Source organism: Hemiscyllium ocellatum, chromosome 12, assembly GCF_020745735.1.
Source record: "Hemiscyllium ocellatum isolate sHemOce1 chromosome 12, sHemOce1.pat.X.cur, whole genome shotgun sequence".
In the NCBI taxonomy this organism is placed as follows: Eukaryota; Metazoa; Chordata; class Chondrichthyes; order Orectolobiformes; family Hemiscylliidae; genus Hemiscyllium; species Hemiscyllium ocellatum.
In genome coordinates this window covers 6,310,269-6,326,711 of record NC_083412.1, presented here as the reverse complement: position 1 = coordinate 6,326,711, position 16,443 = coordinate 6,310,269, and the positions used below count along the sequence as shown (strand labels likewise).

The 16,443-nt window shown below is 45.6% G+C and overlaps 1 non-coding gene across 1 annotated transcript; it reads left to right on the top strand.

Moving 5' to 3' along the window:
* The first annotated feature begins 9,628 nt into the window (after window positions 1-9,628).
* On the top strand, window positions 9,629-9,700 carry trnag-ucc (transfer RNA glycine (anticodon UCC)). The gene has a single exon. It is a non-coding gene; the product is annotated as a tRNA-Gly (tRNA).
* Window positions 9,701-16,443: the final 6,743 nt, after the last annotated feature.

The window sequence follows — 16,443 nt, the reverse complement described above, 5'->3', positions numbered from 1 at the left end:
CTCTCTTAGCTTTCTTCTTTCCAATGAGAACTGACCCAAGTCTCTCAGCCTTTACTCATAAGAGCATCCCTCCAAACCAGGCAACATCCTGGTAAATCTCCTCTGCACCCTTTCCAATGCTTCCACATCCTTCCTGTAATGGGGCGACCAGAACTGTACACAATATTCCAAGTACCGCCGCACCAGCATTTTGTATAGTACGTGCACGTCAAGGTCTCTGCTTGTCAGCAATCCCCAGGGCCCTACCATTTGCCGTGTAAGTCCTCTCCTTTTTTTTATATAGTGTGAGGCAATGCCAGTATACTGCATCAGCACAACTTTAGCAGCTGCAATGACAGACATTAAACTGTACATGAGGCATCTGATGGAGATTGGCTGCCCAGGTCACACAGTATCTAATCTCACTGGCTCCAAACCCCCACCTCCCCCTGCTGCCATCTAAGTGCGTCTGGTCTCACTGGCTCCAACTTCCCACCCACCGCACAGGGTCACATAACGTCTGATCTCACACCTTCGCCAGGTCGTAGAGTCATAGAGATTTATAGCCACCGAAACAGACCCTTTCTATCAAACTCGTCCATGCTGACCAGATTAATCTGGTCCCATTTGCCAGCATTTGACCTATATCCCTCTAAATCCTTTCTATTCATATACCCATCCAGATTACTTTTAAATGTTTTTCATTGTACCAGCCTCCACCACTTCCTCTGGCAGCTCATTACAGATCTCAATAAAAACATGGAATCAAGATGAACCAACTCCACTTACTATTGTAGATTTATAGAACAAAATAGGGAGGTTACAATTTAAAAGTAGCTGCTTAATTGTCCCTTTGCTGGGAGCTGCACACTCTCTGATCTCTCTATCTCCATTCTCCCTGGGTCACACACTGCCTGCTCAGTGATAGGAGCTCCATGCTCCTCAAGACGGGAGTTTCTATATTTTTCCCCCACATGTGGAAACTGCAGTTGGACTTCCCGGAACAATCTGTGCTTGTAGTAACACTACAGTATGACTACATATCCTCACTATAATCTTCCACTAGCAGAAAGAACACCAATCCCATTTCTCACCGTCTTCACAAACCAACCAGCAACTTCCCTCCGACTGCAGCCAACACCAGCTTCCGGGTGCATGAAACGGCTACATTGTTATGGGGCGGGGCTTAGATCCTGGTCTGTCCGATTCGATCGCGAGGCTGTCATTTTTCCGGTTCTAGCCAATGGGAGGCTGGAGAGGACCAGTCTACTGACGTTCTTATGATCCGATTGGTCAGCTTTGTTGGAATGGATTAGTGGTGCTGGAAGAGCACAGCAGTTCAGGCAGTATCTAAAGTGCAGCGAAATCGACGTTTCAGGCAAAAGTCCTTCATCAGGAATAAAGGCAGAGAGCCTGAAGCGTGGAGAGATAAGCCAGAGGCGTGTGGGGGTGGGGAGAAAGTAGCATAGAGTACAATGGATGGGCGGGAGGGGGGGGAATGAAGGTGATAGGTCAGGGAGGAGACGGTGGAGTGGATAGGTGGAAAAGGAGGTAGGCAGGATGGATAAGCCTGGACAATCATGGGGACAGTGCTGAGCTGGAAGTTTCGAACTAGGGTGAGGTGGGGGAAGGGGAAATGAGGAAACTGTTGAAGTCCACATTGATGCCTGAGTTTGAAGTGTTTCGAGGCGGAAGATGAGGCATTCTTCCTCCAGGCATCTGGTGGCGAGGGAGCGGCGGTGAAGGAGGCCCAGGACTTCCATGTCCTCGGCAGAGTGGCAGGAAGAGTTGAAATGTTGGGCCACGGGCCGGTGTGGTTGATTGGTGCGGGTGTCCCGGAGATGTTCCCTAAAGCGCTCTGGTAGGAGACGCCCAGTCTCCCCAATGTATCGGAGACCGCATCGGGAACAACGGATACAATAAATGATATTAGTGGATGTGCAGGAAGAACTTTGATGGATGTGGAAGGCTCCTTTAGGGCCTTGGATAGAGGTGAGGTAGAAGGTTCCTGCGGTGGCAGGGGAAAGTGCCAGGAGGGGAGGGTGGGTTGTAGGGAGGCGTGGACCTTACCAGGTAGTCACGGAGGGACCGGTCTTTGCAGAAGGCGGAAAGGGGTGGGGAGGGAAATATATCCCTGGTGGTGGGGTCTGGTTGGAGGTGGCAGAAACGTCAGCAGATTATTTGGTTTATGCGAAGGTTTGTAGGGTGGAAGGTGAGCACCGGGGCGTTCTGTCCTTGTTACGGTTGGTGAAAAACCAACACATTCCAGTCGGTGGGTTTGTAAAAAATGTCAGTGTCAAGTCGGTCGTCATTAATGCAGATGGAGAAGTCCAGAAAGGGGAGGGAGGTGTCGGAGATGGTCCAGGTAAATTTAAGGTCAGGGTGGAATGTGTTGGTGAAGTTGACGAATTGCTCAACCTCCTTGCGGGAGCACGAGGTGGCGCTAATGCAGTCATCAATGTAGCGGAGGAAGAGGTGGGGAGTGGTGCTGGTGTAATTACGGAAGATCAACTGTTCTATGTAGCCAACAAAGAGACAGGCATAACTGGGGCCCATACGTGTACCCAGGGCTACGCCTTTGGTCTGGAGGAAGTGGGAGGATTCGAAGGAGAAATTGTTAAGGGTGAGGACCAGTTCGGCCAAACGAATGAGAGTGGTGGAAGGGTACTGTTGGGGACATCTGGAGAGGAAAATTCGGAGGGCTTGGAGGCTCTGGTCATGGCGGATGGAGGTGTAGAGGGATTGGATATCCATGGTGAAGATGAGGCATTGGGGGCTGGGGAAACGGAAGTCTTAGAGGAGGTGGAGGGCATGGTTGGTGTCTCGAATGTACGTGGGGAGTTCCTGGACTAGGGAATATAGGACAGTGTCGAGGTAGGTAGAGATGAGTTCAGTGGAGCAGGAGCATGCTGAGACAATGGGTCGGCCAGGGTGGTCAGGCTTGTGGATCTTGGGAAGGAGTTCGAACTGGGCAGTGCGGGGTTCCTGGACTATGAGTTTGGAAGCTGTGGGTGGCAGACCTCCTGAGTTGATGAGGTGCTGTATGGTCTGGGAGATGATGGTTTGGTGATGGGGGGTTGGGTCATTGTCGAGGGGGCAGTAGGAAGAGGTGCCCTCGAGTTGGCATTTGGCTTCAGCGGTGTAGAGGTCAGTGTCCCAGACTACCCTTTATCCACTGGCTTGATAGTGAGGTTGGGATTGGAGCAGAGGGATTGGAGGGCTGCACGTTGTGAGGGTGAGAGGTTGGAGTAGGGGAGGGGGGTAGACAGGTTGAGGCGGTTAATGTCCGGGTGGCAGTTGGAAATGAGGAGGTCGAGGACAGGGAATAGGCCAGCGCGGGGTGTCCAGGTGGATGCAGTATGTTGGAGGTGGGCGAAGGGGTCCTCGAAAGGTGCTCGGGAATCCTGTTTGTGAAAGTAAGCTCGGAGGCAAAGGCGACAGAAGAATTTTCGACGTCATGGCGTGGATTAAATTCATTGATGCGTGGACGGAGGGGAGTCCTTTGCTGAGGACTGATCGTTCATCCTCAGTGAGGGGGAGGTTTGTGGGGATAGTGAAAACTCAGCAGGGCTGGGAGCTGGGATCTGGTGTGGGTGTGGAGCTGGGAGTGGGGGCGGAACCTGTAACTGGAGTGGGTGTGATTGTGGGGGGATGGGGGTGGAGTCATGAGCGGGGGTAGTGTTCCCCTCAGGGTTCTGGTGGGTGGGGATAGTGACAGTGGGATCCGTGGGGGGCGTGTCAGCAGAATGCAGGTGAGTGGCGCTGGTGGGGGCATAAGTAGTGTCACGTGTGATGCATGAGGAATTGTGAGGGGCGGAAGTGACATCATCAATCAGCGTGCGGGTGGTAGCTGCATCAGCTGGATGGTTAATGGCGTCTGAGTCATTTCTGAGGCCGGGGAATCTGCTGGAATGTTTGAGGAGCACTGGTTATGGAGGTGGGTAGATATAAGTTTGTTGTACTTACAGTTTTTGATGTTTGAAATGGAATTGAAATACTGTTTGTTGAGAATATGAATTCTCCTGAGGATGTAGTACAGAGTGGGTCCTTTGCAATTCTGAGAGAGTGTGGCCCTCAGCTGAGGCAGGGCTGACTGTAGAGAGGTTAGGTGCCGGCGCATTGCTGCGAGCGTGGAGCGGAGGATCTTGAAGGAGAGCTGTTGCGGGTGTTTTTGAATCTGTAGTCTGTACCGTTTGTCCTGTTCGGGTCTGAACACTGCTGGTTTAAAGGTGGTCCGGAGTCCGTGTGGGATGAGTGGGAATGGGGCAGGGATTGGTTTGAGGTTGGAATAAGGGAAGTGGGTGTGTTCATGGAAAAAGTTCAGAAGAAGGATCACTGCATGGGCATGATGATACTTTCCAGCAATTTCTTACTTTTCTTCTGATTTCCAAGGTCCACAGTTCCTTTAGTTGAGAATTCAGTGTAATCCAGAGAATGGAGGTGGAACCTAGAGAGAGAGAGAGAGAGAGAGAAGGACAAAGAGATTGACTTCATAGTTAGAAAGTGGGAGATGGAGTCATGGAATTTCTTTTTACAGCACAGAAAAGTGACCATTGCCCAATCACATTTGTGCCAGTTACCTAATATCCGTCTATTCCTAATCCCATTTTCCAGTACTTGACCCATAGCTTTCTATATTTAATCTCTAAATGTTTCTCAAATGGTTTTGATGGTTCCCGTCTTAAGACCACCCTGCATTTATATATCACCCCCTTTTTTTTTGCCACTGTCAGAGTGAACACAACCTCTGACAATTCTGTTTTTTACCCCAACACTATCACCTGACAGCGATTGTGCTTATTTTTCCCCAGCACCCATGTCATGTGTGTGCAGGTGTTGGTCACAGTGAAAACAACTAGTTTGTACTTTAGTTAAATTCCACCACCAGGAAGAAAGGAAACACCTGAGTGGCCAGTCACAAGCAGTGCCCTTCTCAAAGGGCAATGCAGCATGATCAAACAGTGAAGGGGAGGGCACAGAATCTCCACGTTGAGTTACCAAGATAGAACATTGACTGATCGGGCCACAGCCGGTGGGAGGGCTTCACCCCCTAACATTAAAGGTCAATATTACATTTGAGTACTTAATTACTTAATGCACATGTATGCTACTTTTTCTGTGATTCATGTACAACAACAGCCAGATCCCTCTCCTGCTGAATTCTGCAGTCTGTCTCCTTCCACTGCTTTCTATTATTCCTGTCAATAAGATACCACTATGCTGTGGCCACATTATACTTTTTCTTCCCATTTGCTCAACCGAATCCAGTAGTTTAATGCAATTTGTAAATATTTGAGATCACAGCATTGATCCCTGTGGCATTCCACTAGTTACCAGTTTGAAATGGAACTGTTTATTCTGAGTCTCTGCTTCCTGTTAGTCAGGCTTTCATCTTCTATCCTGCTTCTATATCATCACTGCAATTATAAGGATGATGTGATTGCACTGGAGGGGCTGCAGAGGAGATTCGCCAGGATGGTTCTGGGATGGAGTATTTCAGCAATGAAGAGAGATTGGATAAGCTCAGCTTGTTTTCTTCGGAGCAGAGAGGGGCGTATTCAAAGAGGTATAAAATATTTTGAAGGGCATAGATAGCAGCTGTTCACTTCAGATGAAGGGTCAATAACAAGGAGATATAACTTTAAAGTGAAAGGCAGGAGGTTTAAGAGGGGATTTGCCGAAAACATGTTCAACCAAAGGAAGGTTGGACTCTGGATCTCACTGTCGGGGGAGAGTCTTTGAGATGGAAAACCTCAAAATGTTTTTTAAAGCACTTTGATGAGCATTCAGACATCATAATATTCAAAGCTGTGGGCCTAGTGCTGTAATGTAGGATTGGTGTAAGTAATACTGTATTTTTGGAAAGTACAGACTTGATGGGCCAAAGGGCCTCTTCAGTACAGCATGATTCTATCATCCTGTATGAGAACACTTTGATATCCATTGAGGAATAGTCAGAATTCACAGACTCTGTTCAAGGCACAGGTGGGAATGCATCACACAGGAGATCGACAAAGAAACTTCAGAACGAACCTGGATGGTCTAAAATGCCACCTCATTATCACATCTAAATATGCTTTAACAAACGCTTATTTAATGATAGATTCCAGATTTGCAGCTGAACCCTTCACATTTAAAATGCCAGTTTGTGATACAATTTGAGCAGTGGTTCAGGAACAGAGAGTCTTGAAGAATTGCATTCACAGATTTTAAAAGAAAACAGGATATGTTGAGACAATTCTTTAATGAGGACAGTATAGTTAATCTTTTCAAATTATTGGTTTAGACCTGACAAACACACTGCATCTAATTGTAGGTCTCACGCTTCAGGAACTAGAAAAGATGCAGAGCCGAATTACCAAAACAATGCCACAGACAAGACATATTACAAGGTGGACGACAGCACCTCAGCTAGTGACTCAGCATCACATTCTGAAAAAGAATTAACAATGGGCAAAAAGTGCTGATACTGCCAGCAACATTGAGGCAGAAGGCAGAGAGTGGGATAGGGGTCTTTTTCAGGTGGCAGTTGGTTACTAGTTGAATTTCGCATGTGTCAGTTTAGGGACAACAACTGTTCATGTTATACATTAATGATCTGGATGAAGGGATTGAGGGCACTGTTGCTAGTTTGCAGGTGAAATAAAAATAAGTGATTGAGAACTTTGAATCTATACTGATTGGAGGTTAGAAGGATGAGAGAAGATTTCATTGAAACTTACTGAATACTGAGAGGCCTAGACAGAGTGGATGTGAAGCAGACCTTTCCACTGTTGACTAGGATCTGGGGCACCCAGCCTCAGAGTGAAGGGAACGACTCTTTAGAAATGAAACAATGAGGAATTTCTTCAACCAGAGGGTGGTAAATCTGAGGAATTCACTGCTGCAGAGGGCTATGGAGGCCAAATCATTAAGGGTATGTAATACTCAGATAGGTAAGACCTTGATTGGTAAGGGGATTGAGGATTATGGAGAGAAGGCAGGAGAATGGGGTTAAAAACCATATCAGCTGTGGGATATGGTAAATTAATGTTGCTTCTGCAATTCTAATACATTATAGAAAAAATAACTGAACGCACATCAGTGTGTAATTGTTTTAGCCAGGAGCTGAGTCAACAAGAATGGGAGTTATGTGGAGGAAATGCATAATTGTTTTTTTTTGTGTTAGCTAAAAATGTATGCAAGAAAGAAAAGGGACTACACAACAATGGTAACCCCAATTAAAGGGGCTTCGTGATAAGATGCTGTGAAGACAGACAGTTAAACTCAATATGCCTGTATAAACAATAGGTATAAACATCTGTTTCCCACTTTTACAGAAACACAGGAACAAACCCCAATTAAATGAGTCTTAGTGATAAGATGCTGAGAGGGGCGGCACAGATGGAGGGAGTAATTAATGGTAAGGCCAGGATGTGCCCACAGCAGGAAGAGGTCAAATGGCCTTGAGAACAGGAATGAGCATGTTTTTTCACAGACAAGACCGGATAAGACACGAGATAAACAGGAGTAATGGGTACCGGTCTTAGGGAGTGGAGGATGTAAACAGGGGGGAAGAAATGAAATAAGAAAAAATATGTAGGAACCAAATTATATAAATATCGAGTATTTGTTGAATTCAGTGTGTTTTGTCCCTGCCTTGTGGACATCACACCCACTTGCAAGTGTGAAATAAAGGGCACTACTGATTCAGATCTTGTCTCGGACTGAAATTATTGCAGTGAGTGAGCTTTGTGACTCACATCAGCCATGATTGAATGGCAAAGCAGACTCAGTGAGCTGCTCCTATATGTTATGGTCTGTCCACAACCCACAAACAACAAAAAATACTTCACTGATGCGAAGAGTCAGTGATAAGAAGTTGATTTGTTCACCTAAACAATGAAATGGTGATTGGACAAAGGAGTTGAAAGTGAAATCAATTTCCGTAATAAGGAACAATGTGCTTCCACTGGTAAACAAAAATACTGGAAATATCGAAAAACAGAATTATGATCCTCTAATTGATAAAGGAGTTCACAGTGAAATACATTTGCATAATGAAAAACAAAGTGTTTACATTACCAAGAAAGAATGAGAAAAATCAGAAAATGGAATTGCGATATTTGATAGTAGTAAAAATTGTTACAGGAGATGTGTTTTGTTTTCGAACAGCTGGTTGTTATGAGCTGGATCAATCTATCTGAAAGGGAAAGGTTGATGATTCCATGCACCAAGATGTTCCGCACTTATGTTCTGATGAGGGCTCTGATGGTTATTGATCATTTAAAACATTGGGAATGGCCACACTGATTCCTTCCCATTTGGAGTACTCTTCAGCAGTCTGGGACATTCAGTCTTGGTCATTTGGGTGACCATCCTTCAAGGCGGACTTTGGCGCAGGCAACAACGCAAAGTGACCAAGCAGAGGCTGATGGTTAAGTTTGGTAGCCATGGGGCTGGCCTCAACAGGGACCTTGAGTTCATGTCACACTACAGGTGACCCCACTGCACTTTACACTCTCTCTCTCTCTCTCTCTCTCTCTCTCTCTGTCTTCTCACAGTCACACACACACACACTCCATACTCATGCAGGCCCTCTCTCATATGCAAGCTCTCTCTCATAAGCTCAAACACACATTCCCCACAGTCACACTCACGCATGCGCCCTCTCACAGTCTGATACACCATACACTCAGACATACACCCACACACACTCTCTGACAGACACTCACACCTCTCATTGCACACACACACTCGGTCTCCCCAGCAAGCAGTGTTTGGAAAGGTTATACTTCCAAAGAAACCTGCTGGACTATACCCCGGTGTAGTGTGATTTTTAACGTTGTCCACCACAGTCCAACACCGGCCCCTTCGAATCATGAGTTGGAAAGGTCTAGAGGGATATGACGAAATACTGGCAAATGGGAAATGTTCAAGCACACGCGGGTGGTTCAAGTTGAGTTTGGGAACATGGTCAGTGTGATCTGGTTAGACCCAAGGATCTGTTTCCATGCTGTATAACACTCTGACTCTAAAATGTTGGAAATGAGCCTGGTTTCTCTCCCTCCCAGCGGCGACTCCACCCTCCCCCTCTTCTACAAAGCAAAAGAAGAAACTGCAAATCGATCAACGGAATCCAACTGTGCATTAGTGCACATTTCTCGAGAGGGTTTTCCGACTCTGCACAATTACTGCAGCATCTGCTCAGTCTGTCCAACAGTTCCTGTTTTTTGGTGCCGTTTTGGTTTCCAAAAAGCCTTCCCAAGTTTTAAAACCCGAAAGAATTGCGGATGCTGTAAATCAGAAACCAAAACCGAAGTCGGGGGGAAAGCTGTATGAAGAGTTCATATTTCGGTCGGGTGACCCTTTCTGAGAACTTCACAAGTTTGAATTGTGTGATGGTTTCACTGTTGCCCTGAGACTTCCTTGGTACTTTTGTTATTGATTGATTTCAGATCATGAGAAATCCGAAATACTGCTTTGTGTGTATTAAAAAGTGAGGCGGGGCATAATGAGATCGATCCACACAGTAACACTCTTTCTGTTGTGACTTCTCAATTCGAACATTTCACTGCAACATTTCTAATAAAAGAAGAACGAAATTTAGAATCAACAACTATTGCTTGAATTGCACATCAGCGGATTTCTCCAACACTTGCATTGTGGAGCAAAGGGGGTGCAGTGGTGAGCATAGCTGCCTTCCAAGCAGTTGACCCGGGTTCGATTCCCGGCCATCGCATGCGGCGGCTTTTAAACCGCTCAACACCAAAAAGACCACTTTCCGCAGTGGGAATGAAACACTTCGATAAGCGCAGAAGCTTGAGTCAGCCACACGAACGGCGCCAAACCTCTGCAGTGCGGTTTCCCACCACTTTGAAATTGAGGAGGGACCCTAGAAGATTAAGGAGTCAGGGCGATACCCGTTTCAAATAAACTGGCGTCTTGACAGAAATCCTGAGTTTTTCATTTTATTTCTAGATTTCCCTCCTTTCAACATTACTCGCAGTGTTTTTGTGAAATACAGCCTAATATCAAGTGAAAACTGTCTGGGCAGTCCATTGTTTATGGGCACAGCATTACTTATTATATCAGGTCGGTTATTTTATTTTTGAATCGAAATGTACACCAATCTGATTGTGTCGTGCACAGACAGAATCTGTTTGCTGACTTCATTCACCCTGACAGACTCTTGAGTATTTCTGCGGGTTGGTTGCAATTCCCACTTGTGGTCAGTAGCGGTCACTAACTTGTGCAACAATGAAGTTCCCAGATCAGAGAGAATAAGAAAACAGACAATAATTGTTGCCCTTGTGTTGGACGGTGCAGGTCAGAAATAGGAGGAGTGGAGACCAGCTGCTTTTATATTTCCATTAATGAGCAAATGACTCGGTAAAACTCTGAGAGATGATAGAAATAACCACACGGTGAGTGAAAGTTCAATCCAAGATGAAGCTGAAAAGAAATCACACATTGTTACCTGATGAAGGAGCAGCTATTGCTTCCAAATAAAGCTGTTGGACTATAAGCTGGTGTTATGTGGTTTTTAACATTGTCCACTCCAGTCCAACACCGGCTCCTCCACGTCATCATCCAAGATAGTCATCATGGAATTGTTAAGGGAAGGGAGTGTCGGATGAACTTGACTGATTTGCTTTAAAGGATAAAGAAGAAGGAAGTGTTTGTGATGTAGACCAACCTGATGATAAGAAGAATACTGCATGTGTTTTGAAATAGTTGAGTTCCTCAAGGTTCAGAAACTGAACAGAAATTGCCGGAGAATCTGAGCAGTGTTGCACCTTCAGTGGGGAGAAAGCAGTGTTGCCATTTTGGGTTTGGTATGTCCCCATTTGATGAAGTTTCGCAATTCTTTGATTTTTCCTCAGGCTTCAGTATTAGTCACCTGTTTGTCTGGTGTATCTATCACTGATGTGGAATTGGTGTCGGATATCAAATTTGCAGATGATAAAACATTAGTCATTGGTTTTGGGGAAGCTGTCTGCAGACTGTGGGGAGATTTCCGTCAGCTGGTGAGCTGCACAGAAAAGCTGTGAAAAAGGATTCGATCTGGAGAAGGTTGGGATTCAGTGAACGATCACTGGTTCCACATCTATCATCCTCTCTACAGACTGGTCAACATGAACCGGCAGAGATCTTAACTGTCCCCGAAATCTTAGAACATAGAACATAGAACATAGAAAAATACAGCGCAGTACAGTCCCTTCGGCCCTCGATGTTGCGCCGACCAAAGCCGACCTAAACTACACTAGCCCAATAACCTCCATATGCTCATCCAATGCCCGCTTAAATGACCATAAAGAGGGAGAGTCCACCACTGCTACTGGCAGGGCATTCCATGAACTCACAACCCGCTGAGTAAAGAATTTACCCCTAACATCTGTCCTATACCTACCTCCCCTTAATTTAAAGCTGTGTCCCATAGTAACAGCTGACTCCATTAGCGGAAAAAGGTTCTCAGTGTCAACCCTATCTATATCCCTAATCATCTTGTACACCTCCAACAAATCTCCCCTAAACCTTCTTTTCTCCAACGAGAACAGCCCCAAGTGCCTCAGCCTTTCCTCATATGATCTTCCTACCATGCCAGGCAACATCCTGGTAAACCTCTTCTGCACTCGTTCCAATGCCTCCACATTCTTCCTATAGTATGGCGACCAAAACTGCGCATAATACTCCAGATGAGGCCGCACCAGAGTCTTATACAACTGCAATATGACCTCAGGACTCCGGAACTCAATTCCTCTACCAATAAAGCCCAGTACACCATATGCCTTCTTCACAGCACTATTTACCTGGGTGGCAACTTTAAGAGATCTGTGTACATGGACACCAAGACCCCACTGCTCATCCACACTGCCAAGTAGCCTACCATTAGCCCAGTAATCCATCTTCTTGTTACTCCTACCAAAGTGAATGACTTCACACTTAGCTACATTGAACTCCATTTGCCACCTTTCTGCCCAGCTCTGCAACTTATCTATATCCCGCTGTAACCTGGCACATCCTTCTTCGCTGTCCACAACTCCACCGACTTTCGTGTCATCCGCAAACTTGCTCACCCAGCTTTCAAGCCCCTCCTCTAGATCATTTATAAAGATGACAAACAGCAATGGTCCCAAAACAGATCCTTGTGGTACACCGCTAGTAACTGCACTCCAAGGTGAACTTATTCCATCAACTACTACCCTCTGTCTCCTTCCAGCCAGCAAGTTCCTAATCTAAACCTCTAATGCACCCTCAATGCCATACCTCCGTAGTTTTTGCATTAGTCTACCATGGGGTATCTTATCGAACGCCTTGCTAAAATCCATATACACCACATCTACTGCTTTACCCTCGTCCACCTCCTTAGCCACCTTCTCAAAGAACTCAATAAGGTTTGTGAGGCACGACCTGCCCTTCACAAAACCATGCTGACTATCCTTGATCACATTATTCCTATCCAGATGTTCATAAATCCTATCCCTTACAATTCTCTCTAAGACTTTGACCACAACAGAGGTAAGACTCACTGGCCTATAGTTACTCGGGCTATCCTTACTCCCCTTCTTGTACAAGGGAACCACATTCGCTATCCTCCAGTCTTCTGGCACTATTCCCGTAGATAATGACGACATAAAAATCAAGGCCAATGGTTCTGCTATCTCCTCCCTAGCTTCCCAGAGGATCCTAGGATAAATGCCATCAGGACCAGGGGACTTATCTATTTTCATCCTTTCTAGTGTTCCCCAGACCTCTTCCCTACATACCTCAAGGCCATCCATTCTAATCACTTGTGACTCAATATTCACATCGGCAATAGTGTCCTGTTCCTAAGTGAATACTGACGAAAAGTATTGATTTAGTGTCTCTCCAATCTCCTCCGCCTCCACGCACAACTTCCCACTACTATCCTTGACTGGACCGATACCTACCCTAGTCATCCTTTTATTCCTGACATACCGATAGAAAGCCTTTGGGTTTTCCCTAATCCTACCAACTAAGGAGTTTTCATGTCCCCTTCTCGCTGCTCTTGGCTCTCTCTTTAGATCCTTCCTGGCTACCTTATAACTCTCAATCACCCCAACTGAACCTTCACGCCTCATCTTTACATAGGCCGCCCTCTTCCCTTTTGCAAGGGATTCCAATTCCTTATTAAACCACGGCTCCCTCACAGTTCCAACCTCCCTCTTGTTTATATGAAAGTAAATGTAAGTTTCAACAATTCTGTTACTGTACTCAATTTCAGCCAATACATGTCCTCACACTCAGGCCATTCACTTGCTCCAATTTAGAGGCAAAACAAAAAGAAAGAGAAAAGGTGGTTGGAACTGAATACTCAAATTCATCTCAAAATGGCAGAGGTGGAGATGAAAGTAGGAGTAGCGATGAGGACAGTGATGGACAGCAATCCCATTGTAGTCAAAGGCCTGGTAGGGAACTGTTCAAATAGGTCCAAGCATTGCCAAAGTTTGACCAACAGAATGTAGAAGCCTTTTTCATTTCATTTAAGACAGTGGCTAAACAAAAATTATAGCCAGTGATTATGAGAGTATCTTTCTTTGATTCAAAGTTAGTGAGATATTTGCATCACTGTCAGAGGAGGTATCTGGGAGTATTAGGAGATGAAATGTGCTATCTTAAGCGCATATGAGCTCGTACCAGAAGCCAAGGGACAATGTAGTGGTTCTGTTCGCCGAGCTGGAAGTTTTTGTTGCAAACGTTTCGTCCCCTGGCTAGGAGACATCATCAGTGCTCTGGAGCCTCCTGCGAAGTGCTTCTTTGATGTTTCTTCCGGCATTTATAGTGGTCTGTCCTTGCCACTTCCGGGTGTCAGTTTCAGCTGTCTGCTGTAGTGATTGGTATATTGGGTTCAGGTCGATGTGTCTGTTGATGGAGTTTGTGGATGAATGCCATGCCTCTAGGAATTCCCTGGCTGTTCTCTGTCTGGCTTGCCCTATGATAGTAGTGTTTTCCCAGTCGAATTCATGTTGCTTGTTGTCTGAATGTGTGGCTGCTAGGGATAGCTGGTCGTGTCGTTTCATGGCTAGTTGGTGTTCATGTATGCGGATTGTTAGCTGTCTTCCTGTTTGTCCTATATAGTGTTTTGTGCAGTCCTTGCATGGTATTTTATAAACTACATTAGTTTTGCTTATGTTGGGTATTGGCTCCTTTGTTCTAGTAAGTTGTTGTCTGAGCGTGGCTGTTGGTTTGTGTGCCATTATGAGTCCTAGGGGTCGCAGTAGTCTGGCTGTCAGTTCTGAAACGCTCCTGATGTATGGTAGTGTGGCTAGTCCTTTTGGTTGTGGCATGTCCTCGTTCCGTGGTCTATCGCTTAGGCATCTGTTGATAAAGTTGCGCGGGTATCCGTTTTTGGCGAATACCTTGTATAGGTGTTCCTCTTCCTCTTTTCGCAGTTCTGGTGTACTGCAGTGTGTTGTAGCTCTTTTGAACAGTGTCCTGATGCAGCTTCGTTTGTGTGTGTTGGGGTGGTTACTTTCATAGTTTAGGACTTGGTCTGTGTGTGTTGTTTTCCTGTGTACCCTTGTGGTGAATTCTCCGTTCGGTGTTCTCTGTACTATCACGTCTAGGAATGGGAGTTGGCTATCCTTTTCTACTTCTCTCGTGAATCAGATTCCTGTGAATGTGGCGTTGATGATCTGGTGTGTTTTTTCTATTTCCGTGTTTTTGATGATTACGAAAGTGTCATCGACATATCTGACCCAGAGTTTGGGTTGAATTTGTGGTAGGGCTGTTTGTTCTAACCTTTGCATAACTGCCTCTGCTATGAGTCCCGAGATTGGTGATCCCATGGGTGTTCCGTTGATTTGTTCGTATATCTGATTGTTGAATGTAAAGTGTGTAGTGAGGCATAAGTCCAGTAGTTTAAGTATGCCGTCTTTGTTGATAGGTTCCGCCTCCTGGTTTCTGTTATGTATGTCCAGTAGGTTGGCTATTGTTTCTCTGGCTAGGGTTTTGTCAATCGAAGTGAACAGTGCTGTCACGTCGAATGAGATCATGGTTTCTTCTTTGTCTATGTGTGTATTCCTGATGGCGTCCAAGAATTCCTGTGTTGATTGTATGGAGTGTTTGGATCCGCTGACCAGGTGTTTCAGTTTCTGTTGTAGTTCTTTGGCCAGTTTGTATGCTGGTGTCCCTGGTAGTGATACTACGGGTCTGAGTGGGATGTCTGGTTTGTGTACTTTGGGTAGTCCATAGAATCTGGGGGTGTTGTTGCTTTCCGGTTTCATTCTTCGTAGGTCCGCTTTGGTTATCTGTCCGTTTTTTTTTGTAGATTCCTTAGAGTGTTATTTATTCTATTGGTGAGTTGTGGCGTGGGGTCCGAATCCTTCATTTGGTAGGTGTTGGTGTCTGCTAGTCGGTGTTGTGCTTTTTTGATGTAGTCTGATTTATCTAGGATGACAGTCATTCTGCCTTTATCTGCTGGTAGTATGATTATGTTCTTATCATTTCTTAGTGCTTTCAGTGCTTCCCTCTCCTTGGTGTTGAGGTTATGTGTTTGTCTTTTTCTTATCATCATAGGTACGACCGTTTGTCTCACTGTTTGTTGTGTCTCTTCAGTCAGTCCATTGTTCCTGAGTGTGCATTCTAGTGCTGCTAGGAAGTCTGCTGTCTTGGCGTCCCTGTGGTTGTAGTTGAGTCCCTTGGTCAGTATAGTTCTTTCCATGTCTGTGAGCTGTTTGTGGGCGAAGTTTTTAACCCAGGTGTGTGTTGTAGTGTCCTCTTTTTTGTGTGTTAGTTTGGCCAGTTTTTCTTTTAATGCCGTTTTTTTGCGATGTGTTGTCCTGTTCTGTCCTATAGTGACAGCATGTTCTATGGCCCGGGTCCATTCATGATTAGCGGTCTTTGAAATTAACGACTTTTGGCGCGCAATTTCTTGTTTGTATTTGTGCAGTCGGTTGTGAGCGTCTGTGATCATTACCTGGATCATCCTGAGTCCGTTCTGCTTGGCTGTTTCCCTGCACAAATACAAACAAGAAATTGCGCGCCAAAAGTCCATGCAAGGACTGCACAAAACACTATATAGGACAAACAGGAAGACAGCTAACAATCCGCATACATGAACACCAACTAGCCATGAAACGACACGACCAGCTATCCCTAGCAGCCACACACTCAGACAACAAGCAACATGAATTCGACTGGGAAAACACTACTGTCATAGGGCAAGCCAGACAGAGAACAGCCAGGGAATTCCTAGAGGCATGGCATTCATCCACAAACTCCATCAACAGACACATCGACCTGGACCCAATATACCAATCACTACAGCGGACAGCTGAAACTGACACCCGGAAGCGGCAAGGACAGACCACTATAAATGCCGGAAGAAACATCAAAGAAGCGCTTCGCAGGAGGCTCCAGAGCACTGATGATGTCTCCTAGCCAGGGGACGAAACGTTTGCAACATAAACTTCCAGATCGGCAAACAGAACCACTGCAACAAGCACCCGAGCTACAAAT